General features: G+C 39.2%; 1 long non-coding RNA gene across 1 annotated transcript; it reads right to left on the bottom strand.

Annotated features, from left to right (window-relative positions):
• Positions 1 to 4260: 4260 nt before the first annotated feature.
• Positions 4261 to 15740, bottom strand: LOC127218435 (uncharacterized). Its single transcript, XR_007834193.1, has 3 exons — positions 15645 to 15740; positions 8542 to 8632; positions 4261 to 7011 (listed from the first exon to the last, which is right to left on the bottom strand). It is a non-coding gene; the product is annotated as an uncharacterized LOC127218435 (long non-coding RNA).
• Positions 15741 to 15981: the final 241 nt, after the last annotated feature.

Genomic DNA, 15981 nt, shown 5'->3' with positions numbered 1-15981 from the left:
CCCCTTGTTAACTCCAGCTCCAAGGAGAAGCAGCACCTCTAGCCTCTGCAGCCCTCATATCTACATACCCCTCCCACACACAATAAGGCTAATTATGAATAGTACAAATAATTTTTTGAAATCTAAGTTTAAAATATGTATATAGGTATTCATATATATGTCTGTTACCTCACTGGCAATAGGCCTTAAGTGTGTTTGTTCTTACTTTTCTTTCCTCTAGAGCATATTTGATGTTTGCTGTCCTTGTGTATAGTTACAGATCAAGCCTAAATTTTTTCTTAGACTAAAAGGGGAATTATAGTGAGATATCCACCTTGCCCACACCTGTTGTACTGACCATACCCATTGGGGCATGGGGATAGGTGTGGGCGTGACCGGTGGAGATTAGGTCTGGGTTCTGACCTGGATGCTCTTTCTTACTTCTGGGTCGGAGAGTAGAGAAGATCCGAGGACATCCTTGGAGCAGGAACTGGAGACGGTTGTTTGTTTCTTGTGTAAGTGAATTCTCCCCAAATAAACCTTAATCAGCCTGTATTGTGTCCCAGAATCTATTACCTGCTTTATTGGGCTTTTACTCCCAACAGGTATGCATCATCATACCTGAACTTGTTTTGAGACAGGGCCTCCTTATTCTGGACTGGCCTAAAACTTGCTATGCAGCATGGCCTTTGACTCCAGATCCTCCTGCATCTGTGACTGCTAGGATTACTGGCTACTTTTTCAGTTTTTTTGAGAGAGGATCCTCATCCTTGTATCTCAACCTCCTAAATGCTAGGATTATAGCTATGTACTACTATATCTAATGTTAATTTTTGTTAGGTTTTAAATATTATTTTATGTATGTGAGTGTTTTGCTTGCTTGCACGCACGTGCACGTGTGTCTGTGTGTGTGTGTACCATGTGAGTGTCTGGTGCCTTTGGATGTCAGAGTCATTGGATGCCCTGGAACTAGGTTGTGGAGTGCTGGGAATTGAACCTGGGTTCTCTATAAGAGACTCTACATAGGTATTTTTAATGAGCTTTGACAGTGTTTTCCAGTTGATTATATTGTTTTATATTCCCAGCAGTTATAAAGGTTCACTTTCTTCATATCCTTACTAATTTACTGTTTTTCTGATAGTAGGTATGAGGGAGTATCTCATGGTGGGCTTATTTTTGTTTGTTGAGATAGGCATCCCATTTATAACTTGGACCAGTTTAGAACCTACTAGTAGTTCAGGCTGGCTTTGCATGCTTGATTCTCCAGCCTGAGTGTCGAAGTACTGGGATTACAAGCATGAGTACAATTTCTGGCTTTTTGTTTTGTTTTGTTTTGTTTTGAGACAGGTTCTCAAAACCTGTCTCACCAGCTAGCTTGGAACTATGTACACCAGTCTGGCCTTAAACTCACAAGATCCATCTGTCTCTGCCTCCTGAGCACTGGGATTAAAGGAATGTTATCACTACACTTGGCTTCATTGTTTTCAATTGTATTCTACTTTCAGTTGGTTATAAACATTGGTAGGGTTTTTTGTTGTTGTTGTTGTTGTCTTTGAGACAGACTCATGTAGTCCAAGCTAACCTCAAACTGTGCAGCAGAGGCTAACCTTGAATTCCCGATTCTCCAGCTTCACTCTGCATTCTAAATGTTGGAATTACGGGTGTCATGTCACTATGCTAATTTACACTGATATTTTAACCCTTTAATTTCATGAAGGAAAGTAAAGGTTTAAGTGACACTTCTGCACAAAGTTCAGAAGCATCTCTAGGTTATTAATAGTCTTGCTTCACTTCCTGGCAAAAGTCTATCTCCTCACCTACATTCTACTTTCACAGACTAAAGAGTGTCAATCAAAACTCACTCCTTTAGGGCACCTGCATGATTCAGGCTCTCTAGGGAAATGCCTTTTTCATTAGGACTTCTTCCAGAAATCTGGATGTCAGGAAGCAATCAAGGTGGACTATGGTCTCCAGAGAGCAATTTGCATCTGCAAGTGAAATATAATCCATAGGGTATATTCAGCAAAATGGGAAACCTGTAAGCATTTCCTTGGCATAACCTTCAGTAAATTGCTTCATTTTTCTAGGGCAGGTTTTCTTCAGCAAAGCAATGAAGGTACTAAATTTAAGCATATCTACTGTCTTTCTGGCTTTGGCTTTCAATACTATCAGCATACCGTCCCCCCTGCTCAGAATGGGTAGGGCCCATATCATCATATCTAACTGTGGATTTACAGGTTCCAGGCACCATCTTTCTAAAACTTAGTTCAATGATGTTTTTTGGTTTGTTTTTTTGTGGCAAGGTTTGCGGTAGTCTGGGTGGTTTCTAACTCACTATGTTGCTGAAGATGACCTTGCATTAAGTTCCTTCAGAGCTCTTTCCTACTCTGCTCTATTATGTAAACTATTAAAGATATAAGTATTTAAATTTAAAATAAATATAATTCAGGCTTTAGGGTTTGTATGTTTTTCTGTGACAGGGTTTCTCTGTGTAACAGTTTAGGCTGTCCTGGAACTCAACTTTGTAGATCAGCAGGCTGGCCTTGAACTCAGCCTCTTGATTGCTGGGATTAAAGGCCTTTGTCACCACCCTCTGGGTTATTTTCTTTCTTCTTCCTTTTCTTTGTAATGTTTTTGAGACAGGGTCTCTTGTAGCCCAGGCTTATCTTCATCTCCAGTCCTGATGACTCTACCTCCTAAATGCTGGCATCAAGTCTGGCTTGATACATATTAAACAATCTGTACTATGTTCACCAGCACCTTTACGACTTCGGAAATGTTATCACAAAACAATCTGTATTTCAACTGATTTAATTCAACACCAAATGAGATTACTATTATATCCAATGAAGAAAACCATCACACACTAGTGATAGCTCCACACTCACTGAATGTATGTATGGGCAGCACAAATTGGAGTCACTGTGCTATAAAAAAGAAAAAGAGAAAACAAAGCTGGGAGGAGTTATGGGACAGACTGGAAGGTTAATATGGGCAAAATTCATTGCATGCATACATAAAATTCTCAAATACAAATTTCTCTCTCTTCCTTTTTTTTTTTTTGAGACAGGGTGTTGCGGGTGACACTGCTCAGACATCCCTTGTGGGAGGGTGTGAGAAGACACAGCACCAACGACTCAGGCACTGGGGTCAGTGAGCAGCACAGCATGCTGCAGACTCCTTTATTAAGGAAGTTAGTCCTGCCTTTATACCCCATCCCAAGGTCCTATTGGCTCAGGCGCTGACTCTGCTGTATGTCCTTCCCTCATTGGTGTCTCTGGTCAGGTGTCTCTTTGTCAGCAGTCTCTGGGCATAGAGGCAGGCTTGGCTCAGGAAGTACCTGCTTGGCATGTCCATTCAGGCTGGCCTGGGCACCTGTGGCTTGGGTATGCTAGCCACAATTTCTCTTACAACAGGGTTTCTTTGTGTTAACAGCCCTGGTTGTCCTGGAACTCTGTAGACCAGGCTGGCCTTGAATTTACAGACATCTGCCTGCCCTGACTCTCTGCTGGGATTACAGGCATCTGTCACCACTTCCTGACAATACAAGTATTTTTAAAAAGAGTAAACCTGTACAGTGGCAAGAGGGCCAGGATATCAAGGTCAGCCTGGGCTACCCAGTGAATTTGAGGCCAACCTGAACTGTAAGAGACTTTGTTTAAACTATAACAAAAAAAAAAAAAAAAAAAACTCAACCCTGCATCCCTAACATTCTATTTAAGTATAAATCTTTGAGGTAACAAACAGTCCAACACATCGCCCTCCCAGAATAAAGTAGGTTCAGAAAGATTTAACTGACTTGCCTGTCATCATGTGGTCACAAAACATGCATTAACCCCGGATCTCTTCACTTGTCAGAGCGTCTTCACATTTCCTAATATTCAATTACCTAATCACACCTACCTCCACTTGTCAAGACAATAAATAGTTCTTAAGAGACAATCCCCTTTGGATACTTCAAATTGACTCCTCTATAGAGGTGCTGTGGTTTAAATGGGAAATGCCTTCATAGACTCATTTGTTTGATCTCTAGCTAGTAGTGTTTGTGAGGTTGTGCTAGAGTACATCCTTGGGGGCAGGCTTTGGGGTAATATAACCTGGCTCTACTCCCTGTCCTCCTTCTGCTTCCTGACTGCCTGTGGCTTTCATGCTCCAGCTGCTGTGTCTTCTCAACAATATATTCCCTTGGAACTGGGAGCCAAATGAACCTTTTCTTTAGTCAGGGTATTCTGGAACCGTAACAGAAGAGAAATGAATACAAGAGGGAATGAAACACCTGGATTTAGATTGCAAAAGTTTATTGATAGGAAGCAGTAAGCCAGACATTTGGTTATCTTTGCCATAATAATGTATCATTTTTGAACAGTATATTAAAATACATAATGAATTATATTTAAACCATTACTAGAAAAGTAAATTAAGAATCTACTTAAGGCACTTCAGATAAAAGCTAAATTTAAAATTTCCACAAAAGTAACACTATTTTAAGTGGAGAAAATCTGCTTTCACAGATTTTAGCCAGAGCGTGCCTTTCTTCATCCTGAAGAGTGCTGCTCTTAAACAGAGAGAAAACAGACAGAACACTGACTTGGAGCTACAGAGGGTACATAGCACGAGTACTGCCCAGTTCGTTCAATCTTACAAGATTCCTAAAAATCACAGCCTAACTTCATTTGGCAGAGACAAATACAAGAATAGCAGACAAGACATTCAGAATCACTCAATTTATAAGAAACAGTCAACTATATCCACTTACTCATCAAATTTGTAACAACAACAAACAAATCCTCGAAAATTTCTTCTGGGACAATTATGTCTTCTTTCCACAAACCTCTATTATATAAGACAGGAGAGAGATATTACATAACCAATAGCAGGAAACAGTCACAGTATGTTTGTCTTTGAGATAGGGTCTCATGTAGCTCTGGCTGGCCTTAAACTCACTATGTATTCAAGGCTGAGCTTGAATTTCTGAGCTTCTTGTCTGTCTCCTGAGTGTGCCAGGATTACATGCATGCACCGCATCTGGCTTATGTGATGTAGTGGATGGAACCCAGGGTTTCCTAGATGTTCGGCAAGCACTGCATCAATTGAACCACATACCCATCTCTATCTCTTAAATGTAATATTTCTAATAATTTTTTATGTTGTTTCACAGTTACAATTCTCACTTTTGGGGGACTGAACACAGGGCCTCATACATGCTAGCCAAGTGCTCTACCACTAAACTACATCCCAACTCCACACTTTAATAACAGTGGCATTTCAAGTTACTCTTCATAACTTTGTTGGAGGTCAAAGTTAGACATAATATAACCATGACTTAAATATCCCTCATGAGAATTTGGTTAGTCTATATGGTTATTTTACTATCAGAGGGAAAAAACCCAAAATTCAAACAAAATCCCTTCACAATTATATTATACACATTTTTGAAATGAGGTGTTAATATGATGCCAGACTTCAGGGATCCTAATTCAGTAACCAGGGTAGCTAAGAGCTGAGACATGTACATCACCATTCTTTGTATATCTAATTGATGGGGGAAAATAAAAGCTAAAATGATAGCAGGAAGCAGACTAGGTTCAATGGCAATGTATGCCTATAATCCCAGCACTTAGGAAGCTGAGACATGAGCATCATTGTGAGGTGGAGGTGACCCAGGTCTCCATACAGGAGTTCAAGACCAGTCAGTGCTAGGTCACAAAAAGGCAAAGTAAACCAACAGGACCAGGTTTCAACACATTTCTTTTAGAAAACAAACACACAAATAAAAATCAAAAACTAGACCAGGCTTGAAGAAATACTTATTTAAAAAATAGCCCAGGTTTCAAGGAACATGTGCATTAAAAAAAAAAAAAAAAAAAAAGACCAGGTTTCAAGAAGTTTTTTTTTTTTTTTTTTGGTGGCATCGAGGATTGAACCCAGAGTGTCACCCATGCTGGGCAAGCAGTCTACCAACATCTTAACAACATTTACATTTATCTCTCTCTCTTTTTTTTGAGACAGGGGACAGGGTCTCATTATGTAGCCCAGGCTGGCCACAAAGTCACAAAGATCAGCCTGTATCTGCCAAAAGCCTGGCAAAATGTTTCATTTTTATCCATAGGCAACAAATCAGTATTTCATGGTTTTCTTTTCTCATTCTAAGAGAGTCCTTTCCATGAACACAACACAGCTTATTTTTCTGTTAGGTAAAAATGAGATCAACAACAACGTCTAACTAACTTACACAAACATCTGAGACCATTTATAAGTTATACTAACATTTTAGCAACAAATTATAATTATTAGAGAAGGGCCACTTTAATAAAACTAGAAACAGAATAAATCAGAAATCTTTCCATGTACAAGGTAGAGCACACTCATGCAGAAATCATAGTCTTATAGTTAGAGGTACTTTTTAATGTGTAAAAGAGGCATATGTAGCTCTAATTTTAGTAGGAAAGATACAGGAAGACAGATTTATCTTTCCAAAGGCTACATGGTCCATTTTCAGAAGTTCACATAGTGCATATGATACCTTGGCCCCAAGGAAAGATGTAAATCACATACATCTGCACAAAGGAAAACTAATGATGGCTTCCAGATGCAGTTGTTTGTAATAGGCAGAAGTGGAAATTAATTCCTGCTTAGAACCTTCCATCCCCAACCTTGGATAAGATAAAATTAGATGACCAAAAGTTAAGTAAAGTAGTTTTAAGTTTTGCTCTAAGTAAAACAAAGTAGTAGTTTTAATTTTTTTTAATAAAGTACTTAATTCTACAAAATCAAATGTTTCATACGCTCATAGGGATGGGACGGTTAAGAGGAGACTAATTCCAAATACTTCATGATCTTACAATTGCTTGTTAAGGCACTACACATCTTTGGTTAAATGATTAACTATTTAAATCACTTGACAAAAAAAGAGGTAATATAAAATACATGAGTTGCATTCTTCTTCAAACACCACATATTTACTATTATTCAGTTTCCATTATTACCACAGGGTCTATGTGTCTCTGGAATCCTCTTTAACTCATCAGAAAACTGAAACAAAATATATAACAAAATACATTAGTCTGATAGAAAAATAAATTTTACTTCTTATAAATATATAGTATGTCGATTTTAATATATGTAACATGACCTGAGTATCAATAACAAAAAGAGAAACACTGAATGGCCCAGGAGTCTTTGTTTTTTTGAGACAGTGTCTCATATAGTCCATCCAAGTTGGATTCCTGCCCTCTACTTCTGAGTGCTGGGATTACAGGCCTGTAATATCATAACTGGCTTAGTATTTATGGTGGTGTATTGTAGGATGATGTTGTATTAAAACAGAAATTATGGAAGTTGGAGTGAAGGCACAGCACTTAAGAGCACTTGGGGCTTTTGCAGAGGACTCAAGTTCAATTCCCAGCACCCACATGACAACTCACAACTGATGATTAACTCCAGTTCCACAAGCCCTAAACCCGTTCTTCTGACCTCTGTGGGCATCAGGCATGCATGTGCTACACACACACACACACACACACACACACACATATATATATGCAGTAAACACTCATATAGATAGAAATAAATCTTTGAAAAATAAAAATTATGCTGGGCAGTGGTGGCGCAAGCTTTTGATACCAGCAGTTGTTGGTGGTGGGGGGACAGGGGCACGCAGATCTCTGTGAGTTCAAGGACAGCCAGGGCTATTACATAGAGAAACCCTGCCTCGAACCCACCCCCACCCCAGAACAAAAAAGAAGAAAAAAAAACCCACAAACAAAATTCCTTGTAACACCACAAAAGTAATTACCAGACAGCTGGGTATGGTAGTACACACCTTTAATTCCAGCACTGGGAGGCAAAGAAAGGCAGATATCTGGTTTGGAGGCTGGCCTCATCTATATAGTGAGACTCTCAAAAAGGAGAGAGAGGAGGGGGGAGGATGATAGAGAGAGACAGAGACAGAGAGAACCACACAAACACAGGCCAGGGGAAGTACATGCCACTAATACCAGCACTTGGGATGCAGTAACACTGCTACTAAGTTCATAGGCAGTATGGTGTACATAATGAATTACAAGTCAGTGATGGGTACACAGTTAAGACCCTGACTCAAAAAACACCACCAAAACATAAAACACTCACTCAAATAAAATTACTTCCTCCAAAAGGCTGAGTATGGTAGTGTATACCTGTGATTCTCAAATGTTGGTGACAGAGACAATAGGATCAAGAGTTTAAAGCCAGCCTGGGGTAGGTGAGATCCTGTTGCAAAAACAAAACAGAAAAAGAAGTAGAAGCCAGGAGACTTTAAAATGAAGGAGTAAAAAGGTAAGCAATAAAATATTATAGGCTGGGCATTGGTGACACATGCCTTTAATCCCAGCCCTTGGGAGACAGAGGCAGGAGGATTGAGGCCAGACTGGTCTACAGAATGAGTTTCAGGACTGTTACACAGAGAAACCCTGTCTCAAAAAACCAAAACCAAATCAAACCAAACCAAAAACCAGAAAAGAAAAATAAAATATAATGCAATACTAAGTAATCATTTTAAGTATAGGTAAACTAAGAATATACCTGTATGGATAGCCATGGTATTTTGATCGAAATATAGAGAGCATCCAACTGAAGAATAACACAACGAGTCCAATTCCAGCCACACACATCACTGTGAGAAAAAAAAAGAAGGATAATCATCAGGTTGCACCTAACAAATCACCAGGACAGTGTAGGTTGTATACTTCCAGAGAGGAACGTTTCCTAAGAAACAGCTTTCCAATAGACTTAAGCCCCATTTTTAGAAACAGGGTTTATCATTTTAATATGGATTTTAAAGACAACAGTTAGGAGGAAAAGGGGCTTCTCTGAGAGTCACTCTTATACCCTCCCCATCCCCTCCACCACCCTGCCACAGACAGGGTCTCACTATGTAGCCCTGGCTGTCCTGGAACTCACTCTGTAGACCAGGCTGCCCTCAAACTCATAGAGATCCACCTGCCTTTGCCTCCTGAGTGTTGGGATTAAAGGTGTGCACCACCACACCTGGATCTCACCTCTATTTTTTAATCTTGGAGAGTTTACATTTCTCATAAGCTTACTCCACTACAATTGCAATATTTTTGCAATATTTATATACTTGTGCAATTTAAGTGGATGAAACAATACATTTCGTTAAATATATCATACTTTATAGACATGATGGTACATGTGTATAACTCAGGATTCATGAGCAGAGGCAGAGGCAGCAGAGTTGCAGCAAATATAAGGCTAGGTCAGTCTATAAAGTTCCAGGCTACCCAGGTCTGCATAGCAAGGCCCTATCTTGAGAGATAAAAAAGATTAATTAATTACACAAAAGCATCACAATTCTCAATAATTTAATGTTAAAATATTGTCTTATGTCTATAATCAACACTTGGGAAGAGAAGGTAGGAATATCAGGTATTCAAGGCCAGCTTAGACTACATGTTAAGTGTGAGATCAGCTTGACGCATATGAAATCATCTCCGATATACAAAATAAGGCCAAGCACAAAGTTGAACAGATGGCTCAACAGCTAAAACTATGGATTGTTCTTGGAGAGGACACAAGTTCACTTCCAAACACTCTTATCAGGCAGCACACAATCACATGTAACATCCCAATTCCAGGAGGGTTCCAACATCTGTGGCCTCCAAGGGCACCTATATTCACATACACATCCCCATACATAGACATTTATAATTAAGCATTATAAAAATAAATCTTAAAGAAAAAAGTCCATGTGTGGTGGAGCACATGTGTAATTCAACACTCAGAAGGGAAAGTATAGAGCCAGAAGTTCAAGGCCACCCTGATCTACATAAGAAGTTCAGATGCTAGTGTGCTCTTTCTACATAGTAATTCCAGCTATATAGTGAGACTACCTTTAAAAAAAGATGCTGGGTAGTGGTGTACCTAGAACTAAATGAAAATGAGTATACAACATACCCAAACTTATGGGACACTAAGAAATCGGTGCTAAGGGGAAAGTTCACAGCAAATTAACAGCATATGTGAAAGCATGCCCAAGAGAGGTAGACTACAAGAAATAATTAAACTGAGGGATGAAATTCATAAAATAGAAACAAAGAGAACAATAGAATCAACCAAACAAAGAGTTGGTTCTTTGAGAAAAAAAAAAAATCAACAAAATACACAAACTCTTATCCAAACTAATAAAAAGGCAGAGAGAGAGAATATCCAAATTAACAAATCATAAATGAAAAGGGGGACATAATAACAGTCACGGAGGAAATGTAGAGAAACTTAAGGACATACTTAATCAAGGCCAGATAAACAATTTAAATAGATCTATAACCCCTAAGAAAATAGAAACAGTCATTACAAGTCTCCCAACCCAAAAAAAGCCCAGGGCCAGATGGTTTTAGGGCATAATTAAACCAGACTTCCAAAAAATAGAAACAGAAGGATCACTGCTTAATGGGAGATGTCATTATGTAAATATGGCAAATAGGAAGACAAGATAGGCGGGACTAGGAGACAATGAGGATTCTGGGAGAGGTAGTAAGGAGAAATCAAGATGTAGGCCAGGAGAAGAATAAGACGCCTGGACTCTCTCTCTCCCGGGTAAGACCATGTGGAAATGAATTAATATTTAAGACAGAGGTAGCCAATAAGAAGCTCTAGCCACTGGCCATCAGTTTTATAATAGAGTCTCTGTGTGTTATTTTTGGACTGACGTGGCTGGTGGAAATCTCTGTGAACTCAAGCCTGCCCTAGTCTCCAAAGCAAGTTCCAGAACAGCCAGGGCTTTGTTAGACAGAGAAACCCTGTCTTGAACTCCCCCTAAAAACAAACAAAACCCCAAACCAAACCAAAGCAAACACTTCAAGTCATTGAAGAAAAAAAAGAGAACAGAGGGAAAGATCTCCCATTTTTATGGATCAACTCAGTAAAAATGGCTATCCTAACAAAAATAACAAAACAGTCCAGGATAGCTAAAACAATCCTGAACAATAAAAGAAATGCTAAAAGTATCAAGCTCTACTACTACAGAGCTATAGTAATTAAAACCACATGGTGTTGGCATGTAAACAGACACTTTGATCAATGGAATCAAATTGAAAACTCTGACATAAACACCTGATTTTTGATAAAGGAACTAAAATTATACAATGGAAAAAATAAAGCATCCTCAACAAATGGTACTGGTAGAAGAATGCAAATTGATTCATATTTCTTACCCTGCACAGAATTCAAGTCCAAGTGGACCAAAGATCTCAATATAAAACCATACACACTGTTCCTGATGGAAGAAGAAATGGGGAATGACCTTGACACTGGCACAGGAGAAAACTTTATGAACAGAACACGAATAGCATAGACAATAAAATCAACAATTAATAAATGGGATCTCATGAAACCAAAAAGCTTCTGTATGGTAAAGGACACCATCAATAGGACAAAATGGCAGCCTACAGAATGGGAAAAATTTTCGCCAACTCCTCATCTGACAGAGGGCCAATATGCAAAATATAAAAAGAACTCAAGAAACCAGACATCAACAAACCAAATAATCCAATTCTGAAATGTGGTACAGATATAAATTGAGAATTCTAAATAGAGGAAAGAAAATAGCTGAGAAACAAATTAATATTCAACATCCTTAGTCATAAGGAAATGCAAATCAAAATTACTTTGAGATTCTATCTTACGCTGGACAGAATGACTAAGATCAAACACAAGTGATGGCTCAGGCTGCCGAGGATGTGGAGCAAAAGGAACACTCCTCCATTGATGTTTGGAACTGCATTATGGAAATCAATATGGTGTTTCTTTAGAAAACTGGGAATTGATCTACCTCAAGACCCAGCTATACCAGTCTTGGGCATCTATCTAATGGACAACTCCATCCTACCACAAAGACAACAGCTCACCTGTGTTTATAGTGGCTTTATTTATAATAGCCAGAAACTGGAAACAACCTAGATGCCCCTCAATTGAAGAACAGATGAAGATGTAGTATATTTACACAATGGAGTATTACTCAGCTGTTAAAAAAACATGAAATTTGCAAGGAAATGAAAAAATAGAAATGGAAAAAAATCAGCCAGGCGGTGCACGCCTTTAATCCCAGGACTTGGGAGGTAGAGGCAGGTGGATCTCTGTGAGTTCGAGGCCAGTCTGGTCTATAGACCTTGTTACAGGATAGGCTCCAAAGCTAGAGAAACCCTGTCTGGAAAAACCAAAAACCAAACCAAACCAAACCAAACAAACAAAAATAAAAAAACAAAAAGAAAAAAAAAAAGGATACTAGTTGCTAAGTAAATTATGCTACAATCCACAGACCCAGAAATGCTAACTAACAAGGAGACTCTAAAGGAGAATGCATGGATGCCTCTGGGAAGGGGAAATAGAGTTATCAGGTGGACTGAGGGCCAGTGGTAAAGAGAACAGGGGAGATCAGGCATGGTGGGGGTAGGGGTGATGGAGGGAGAGAGTATTGGGAAACATGACTGGAACTGGAAGGCATTTGGGTGTGTGTGTGCATGATATGGAGACCTAGTCTATTTCTAAGTTTCTACGAGGGTGATCTTATGGAGGACTTGTTGTAATGGAGGAGTTAGAGCATGATCTGGTCACCCTCTGTAACCAGGCAGGGCTTACCAGATGTGGGACTGGGACAACAACCCAGCCACAAAACCTTCTATCTATAATCTATACCACCTGAAAGATATACTGGGGCAATTGAGGCATAGAACTTGTGGGAGTGGCCAACTAATGACTTGTCTAATTTGAGGTTCACATCCTGAGAGAGAGCCCATGCCCACTACCTGGATGACCGGGAACTAGAGGTTGGATAGGCCAGAGACCTACGTTAGAAAAAAATGGTTCCTAACAATATGCTAGTGCCTAACCTAATCATCATCAGCAGAGGCTACTGCTGGCAGCTGATGAGAGCAGATGCCGAGACCTACAGCCAAACATTAGGGAGAGAGCCCAAATTAGAGATCTCCAATGGGTTCCTCTCCTTCTAGCTTTGGGAACCCTGAGGAAGAGGGGGAGGAAGAAATGCAGGAGCCAGGGGGGGTCAAGGACACCAGGAGACTTCAACTAAACAGGAAACATAGGGGCTCACAGAGACTGAGGTGGCAATCATGGGGCCTGCACGGTTTGGAACTAGGTCCTCTGCATATATATCTGTTTGTTAGATTGGTGTTTTGTGGAACTCCTAACAGTGAGAGTGGGGGTGTCTTTTGCTTGCTGTTGGGACCTTGTCCCTCCTGCTGGGTTGCCTCATCCTGCCTTAACATGAGGGTTTGTGCTTACTCTTATTGTATCTTGCTATGTTGTGTTTGGTGGATATTCTAGGGAGGCCTGCTCTTTTCTGAAGGTAAATAGAGGAGGAGTGGATTTGGGGGAGAGGGGAGTGGGGGAGGTAATAGGAATGGAGGGAGGGGAAACTACAGTTGGAATATATTAAAAACAAAAAAATGTTTTACAAATTCAAAATTAAAACAACAAATCACGATTAGGCCAGCAAGATGGTTCAGTAAAAGGTGCTTGCTGCTAAGACTGACTTCCTGGATTTGATCCCCAGGACCCATATAGTAGAGTAGGAGGAGAGAACAAACTCCTACTTTGACCTCAACATGAATGTTGTGGCATGTTCACACACATTCTCATGCACACACGAGCGCGCGCGCGCATACACACACACACACCCCAAAAGAAATAAATTATAAATGAAAATACTTAAAAAAATAAATCCAGAGAATTAAAAAATCATACATGTATTATATATTAAATGGTATATATATATATACATACATATATATATATATATTATAACATGAAGGGCTTATTTGTATTAATTTTTGAGATAGGATTTCACTATACAGCAGCAAACCGCATGGAAGTTGCTTTGAAGACCAACCTGCCTTCAAACTCAGAGATGTACCTGCTTCCCGAGTGCCTAGATTATAGATGTGTGCTACCATGCTTGGCAAAAGTATCTGTCAAATTGAAAATCTAATCCTTTTTTATGGAAAATAAATATTAGGAATAAATAATTTGTATATTTTAATGAAATTCCAGAAATTATGCTAATAAGAAATTATATTATAGGCATCTTCCAATGTGTGAATATTTTTTTGATATAAGGGCTTGTGTAATCCAAGGTGGATTCAAACTCACTATGTAGCAGAGGATGTCCTTGATCTCCTTATTACAAGTGTGTCACTTTGTAAAGATTTTTTTATTTTTGAGACAGGGTTTTACTACATAGTACAGGCAGCAATCCTCTTGTCTCAGTCTGGTGTACTGGGATCATAAACTATGCCACCACATGCAACAATATGTAAGTGTTCTAAAGCATAAAGAGTAGATGCCGCCAGGGTTCCTTGTTACTGATTTTCTTAGGCCCCATGTCCCACGTTATGGAATTATAGATGTGTGCTCCCACTCCCCACCGAATTTTTTGTTTATTTTGTTTCAAGGAAAAGTCTTCAACATGCAGCTCTGTCTGGCCTGGAACTTGCTATGTATGTTCACCAGTCTGGCCTCAAAACTTGCATCAATCTTCCTTCTGCCTCCCAAGTATTTAATTTTTAAAGTGAGTTTAAGATTCAAACACACACATACTCTCACACACACACACACACACACACACCCCTTTTGTACTGTTAGTGATCTTGTCTATATAAGACAATCATACCACCTTAAAGCTCTATCCCCAGGCCTGGCCATATTTTTTTCCTGTTGTTTTGGGGTACTAGGGATTGAATCTAAAGCCTAGTACATGCTAGGCAAGCACTCTACCAGATTTACATGCCCAGTCCTCTTTTTACTTGCTTATTTTGAGACAGAGTCTTAGTAAGTTGCCATCTGGCTTCTATCACATTTTATAAACCAGTTAGACCTTGAACTTGTGATCCTCCTACCTCACCTTCCTTAATGTATGGAATTAAGGGCCAGAACCATCAAGTCTGGTTCCCACATATACAGTGTTTAAAATGTTGATTACAGATGGGGCTGGAGAAGTGGCTCAGTTGGTAAAGTTCTTATCTAGCATATACTAATCCCTGGGTTCAGTCCCCAGCAAAAAAACAATCAGACACAATGGCACTGTCTGTAATCCTAATACTTGGGAGGTGGAGATAGGAAGATCAAAGTCAACCAATCTGAAACTGATAGTCTATATGAGACCCTCTCTCAAAAAAAGAAAAAAAAAACAAAAAACAAAAAACAAAAACCCAAGATATTCTTGTAGTTTTTTCTTTTTTTTTAAAGACAAGGTTTCTTTGTGTATCCCTGGATGTCCTGGAACTCGCTCTGTAGACTACCAGGCTGGCCTCAAACTCAGAGATCCATCTGCCTGTGGCTCCCCAGTGCTTGGATTGAAGGTTACCTGGCTACAAGAACATGGGGAAGGCTGAGGCAGGAGGATTGCAAGTTCAAGGTCAGCTTGGCCACATAGCAGAGCTTCTGTGAAAACAAACAAACAAACAAACCAACAAAAAAATGGAAAGAATTCGATTATATTAAAATTATTAGTTGTTTTTGGTGGAATAATATGAGAACTCTTCTTAGAAGTTTCAGTTTCTTTTTCACATTCTGTATAAAGGGAAAAATCAATTAGAGAGAGTTCATTTTTCTGCATTAAAGGAAGAATTGGAACATTGTGGCATGTAACTTACTCCTTCGCTTCCCAATATCCAGGTCAGAGGTAGCAGCTTCACATAAAAGCACCATACCTAAAGTAACCCCACCATCTTAGAAAACTGTTTAAGGAAAAATTCATGTAGCCACGAGAGATATACCACTCCTATTCCCAGTTTCTCATGAAGAAAATTAAGATGAATATATAAACCTCCCAAGTCTTAATTTTAAAAGAGTAACTAAAACAAATACTCCTACATTATACGATATTATTTACTAAAAAGACTTAATTTATAAAAAATAAGGTTGAGCCAGGCATGGTAGTTAGGCCAGCCTGGGCTATATGAGACTCTTGTCTAAAAACAAATAAACAAA

This window comes from Phodopus roborovskii, unplaced genomic scaffold (genome assembly GCF_943737965.1).
Source record: "Phodopus roborovskii unplaced genomic scaffold, PHOROB, whole genome shotgun sequence".
NCBI lineage: Eukaryota > Metazoa > Chordata > Mammalia > Rodentia > Cricetidae > Phodopus > Phodopus roborovskii.
Note: the sequence above shows the minus strand (reverse complement) of the source record. Positions and strands in the feature narration are given on the sequence as shown.